A 4,500-nucleotide genomic window follows, 5' to 3' on the forward strand; every position below is an offset into this window, starting at 1 on the left:
GACACAAACCTTCCAAAATTACTTTACGGAGTATGTGAGCAAAACTATTTGCAGTGGCTTTGTTTTCTTTGCCAGAAGTCTAACCTCATCCAAGAGTTCGAGCAGTAAACTCCAACTGAGTTAACCCAGTCAAATAAATGCCCTACTTCTTGCAAGGGACTGGTTCCCTAACAGTAAGGATGCAGGAATTCCTGGTTTAGAAATGGACATCCACCTTCATCTGGGTCAGTATTTTGAGGAAGTTTGCTGGGAGCTTCTGGGAATAGTTTCCTGCCATCCTGAGAGAACCATAGGAAAATAATTCTCTATATTGTTGCCTGTACCTGCTGCTGCCATCTCCCTACCAGCTTGTGGATGAGGGCAGCTCAAGCTAAGAAAAACAAAGGAGATGCCGCCTGGGCCACTGGATTAAATCAGTCCTGAAACCTCTTTTTTTTCTTTTTCTTTTGAGACAGAGTCTCGCTCTGTCACCCAGGCTGGAGTGCAGTGGTGCAGTCTCGGCTCACTGCAACCTCCACCTCCCAAGCTCAGGCGATTTTCCCGCCTCTGCCTCCCCAGTAGCTGGGATTACAGGCATCTGCCACCATGCCCAGCTAATTTTGTATTTTTAGTAGAGACAGCGTTTCACCATGTTGGCCAGGCTGGTCCTGAACTCCTGACCTCAGGTGATCCACCCACCTCAGCCTCCCAAAGTGCTAGGATTACAGGTGTGAGCCACTATGCCTGGCCTATACCTCTTGACTTCCAATTATGAGACCCTATATACTTGCATATTTTTTTTATTTTTTATTTTTTTTTGAGCCGGAGTTTCGCTCTTGTTACCCAGGCTGGAGTGCAATGGCGCAATCTCGGCTCACCGCAACCTCCGCCTCCTGGGTTCAGGCAATTCTCCCGCCTCAGCCTCCTGAGTAGCTGGGATTACAGGCACGCGCCACCATGCCCAGCTGATTTTTAGTATTTTTAGTAGAGACGGGGTTTCACCATGTTGACCAGGATGGTCTCGATCTCTTGACCTCGTGATCCACCCACCTCGGCCTCCCAAAGTGCTGGGATTTATACTTGCATATTTTAAAGCCAGCTTGACTTAGATTCTGTTACTTACAGACAAAAGCATTTTAACTAATGCAAATGATTTTCCTTAACCTCTGAAAGACCAGATCCTACCAAATATTCCATATCTAGTACAAGGATAACCTCCTTCTCAAAGTCTTCATTAACATCTGCAGGAAAGAAGTTCTCTCTTGGTCCTCTGAGCCAGCATTTCATTGGCCCTTTTCCCTCTTTCATTGTACTATAGTTATCATGACACTTCCTGTTTATTGCACCCCAAAGCCTAGAGAATAAAAACTTCTTCCCATGGCTCATAACATCCCTCCAAGGAAACCCATTTCCCTTCCTCATCTACTGTCCCACACCCTCCGCTAACTGTTGGAAGCTGCAGTCATGCTCAGTGTCCTGCAGATCAAACATTTTCTATTCTTTAAAGCTTCTTTGCCTTTGAGAACAAGTTATTCCCACTTTCTGGAAATCTACTACCTACTTTGTGCACTTCACAAGCATCTCCAAGCCTCGGCTCAAGCATGGACATACCTCTCCATTTTTTTTTTTGAGAGGGAGTCTCACTCTGTCACCCAGTCTGGAGTGCAGTGGTGCGATCTTGGCTCACTGCAACCTCTGCCTCCCAGGTTCAAGCAATTTTCCTGCCTCAGCCTCCTAAGTAGCTGGGATTACAGGCATGCACTAACACGCCCAGCTAATTTTTGTATTTTTAGTAGAGACAGGGCTTCACTATGTTGGCCAGGCTGGTCTCGAACTCCTGACCTCAGGTGATCCACCTGCCTTGGTCTACCAAAGTGCTGGGATTACAGGCATGAGCCACTGCGCCTGGCCAACCCCTCCATTTTCTTCCCTGACTCCCAAGGCAGGCAGCTACTCCTTCACCTTGTAGCAGCTACCTCACTGTATTATTATTTTTTTATTTTTATTTTTTTTGAGACAAGAGTCTCACTCTGTCACCCATGCTGGAGTACAGTGGTGCATGCGATCTTGGCTCACTGCAACCTCTGTCTCCTGGGTTCAAGCAATTCTCCTGCCTCAGCCTCCCGAGTGGCTGGAACTACAGGCGTACACCACCATGCCCATCTAACTTTTGTATTTTTAGTAGAAATGGGGTTTCACCATGTTGGTCAGGATGGTCTCGATTTCTTATCCTCGTGATCTGCCCATCTAGGCGTCCCAAAATGCTGGGATTACAGGCATGAGCCACTGCAGCCGGCCACATTATTAATTTTCATACCTATTTTCTTCTCTAGACCATAAGCAAGAATGTTGTTTCATTTATCTTGGTATTCCCAGTGCCTGGCATATTTCAGATACCTGGTAAATGTTAAGTGAATTTGTGTAACTGTCTTATATATATAATGAATCTGCAACACCTCCCTTTTTCTGAGGCAGGGTCTTGGCTCTAATGCCCAGGCTCACTGCAGGTTCAACTTCCCAGGCTCAAGAAAATCCTCCCACCATAGCCTCCTAAGTAGCTGGGACTCCAAGCATGCGCCACCACACCCAACTAATTTCTTTATTTTTTGTACAGAAAGTGTCTCACTATGTTGCCCAGGCTGGTCTTGAACTCCTGGGCTCAAGTAATCCTCCCGCCTAGGCCTGTCAAAGTGCTGGGATTATAGGCTTGAGTCACCTCATCCAGCCTCTCCAATACTTTTTTTTTTTTTTTTAATTCAGCTTTTTATTGAACACATTATAAAAGAGGTTTAGTCAAAAAGACCAAAACCCATATCATCATCAGACTCCTCAGATTCTTCTTTCTTGGCTTCCACTTTCTAAAAATATGGAACGCTTCACGAATTTGCGTGTCATCCTTGCGCAGGGGCCATGCTAATCTTCTCTGTATCGTTCCAATTTTAGTATATGTGCTGCCGAAGAGAGCACAACCTCTCCAATACTCTTGATGGCTATCTGGATATTTCATTAATCATTGTATCTAAAGAGCCTAGGATAATGTCTGACACATAGCTAATGTCAATAACTGTTTGTAAAAATAAGTTCCTTCTCCCAGTCTGGGTGATAATTTATGGCACTGTTATCTTCCTTTCCTCTGTTCTCCCCCTGGAACCCATAATCAACAACGCTCTATCTTGGCAGCTCAAACCTGTCTCCTTGTCACTACCACCCCTCATAAGTCAATATCCTGGTCTGGCAGCACAGGACACAATCTGCCACTGAGGCTTTAAGTTTTGGACACTGCCCGCCAGTTTGTCCTAGAGGTTTACTTGGGGTTGGAATGTCTGAGAAAATCACAGCTCCCACGGGTCCCCACGTCGGAACAGAAGGGAGTGGCCCTGCTTCTTCCGTCTCCACGGCTGACAGGCACCAAACCAGAGCTGGGACGGTCCCTGGCGGTGTCCAGGCACCCTCTACCCTCTCTGTGTGCAGGTGGAAATGAAGGCCTGGGGGCGGGGGAAACGGGAAGGCATAAAGTTCAAGGTCACACACTGAACCGCGGTCAGAACGGGCCTAAACGTAGGGTTTCCGCTCGGCTCTCTAGGGAGTTGGGAGCCCAGCCCCCGTCCCTCCCTCCCTCCCCCACCCCCCGCCACAGCCGCGACTGAATGAGGTCTCACCGCAGGCCGCTACCGCCCCGCGCTCGCTCACTCCTCTCAGGCTCCGTGCTGCCGGGCCACTCGCACAGAGCCCACAGCTGTTGTCCCGGTGTCACTGGCGACAGGCATCGGCCACTTCCGGTACCCGGGCGGCACTCCAGCCAATCAGCGCGCGTCGCACTCCGCTGGAGAAACAGGTGGTCAGCGCACCAACGCCCCATTGCCTTTTCCGGCTTTGCTTTTCGCCGGTTCTTGCCCTAGCCCAATCTCAATATCGCCGCCGCCTGCCGAGCCGACTCCCTGGAACAGCAACGTGCACCCGTCGATGCCGGCTTCGGCCCCGGGATCGTTGACGAGCTGAGTCCTCCGGGTTTCCTAGAAGGGCTCCAGGGATAAACTTCCGCTCCGCGATCGGCCGCTCTGCGCCCTGATGTCGCTCCCCAAGCATTGCTCAGAGCTGAAGAGCTCCGGAATCCGCTTCGCATTCCGGCGGGGACTGTTTGCGGGATCCCTTTAACTTTATTTTAATTTTTATTTTTTATTTTTCACCGTGTTGGTCAGACTGGTCTTGAACTCCTGACCCTTTAACTTTCCCAACCCGCATAGCTCTTATCCCGTCCTTCCCTTGCCCAGACTCGGTGAGTCTGAAAAATACAGGGCTGTAGATCCTGGGAACTGGCCGTTCATCGGCAGGGCTTGCAGGAGTGACATTTGGGCTGAAATCTCAAGATTGAGTGGGAATTACCTAAATTAGGAGAAGGCCTAGGTTAAGCCGCTCCCGCCACGAAAACAGCATTCTGTAGCTAGCCTTCCTGGGTTTCCTGAGCAAGCTTTGCAGCTTGGCCCATTCTCACCTCAAACCTTTTTTTTTTTTTTTTTTTTT

The 4,500-nt window shown here is 49.0% G+C and overlaps 1 protein-coding gene and 1 non-coding gene across 2 annotated transcripts in view; both read right to left on the reverse strand.

Annotated features, from left to right (window-relative positions):
• The window catches only part of ZFP3 (ZFP3 zinc finger protein), a 16,272-nt gene extending 12,312 nt beyond the window's left edge, over positions 1–3,960 (reverse strand). The window contains exon 1 of the mRNA XM_017496719.2: positions 3,639–3,960. The gene's annotated coding sequence lies outside the window, so the exon portion shown is untranslated. The remainder of the gene's footprint in view (positions 1–3,638) is intronic.
• LOC119466746 lies at positions 2,840–2,946 on the reverse strand. Its single transcript, XR_005195209.1, has one exon. It is a non-coding gene; the product is annotated as a U6 spliceosomal RNA (small nuclear RNA).
• Positions 3,961–4,500: the final 540 nt, after the last annotated feature.

This window comes from Cebus imitator, unplaced genomic scaffold, assembly GCF_001604975.1.
Source record: "Cebus imitator isolate Cc_AM_T3 unplaced genomic scaffold, Cebus_imitator-1.0 Scaffold223, whole genome shotgun sequence".
NCBI classification, from domain to species: Eukaryota; Metazoa; Chordata; class Mammalia; order Primates; family Cebidae; genus Cebus; species Cebus imitator.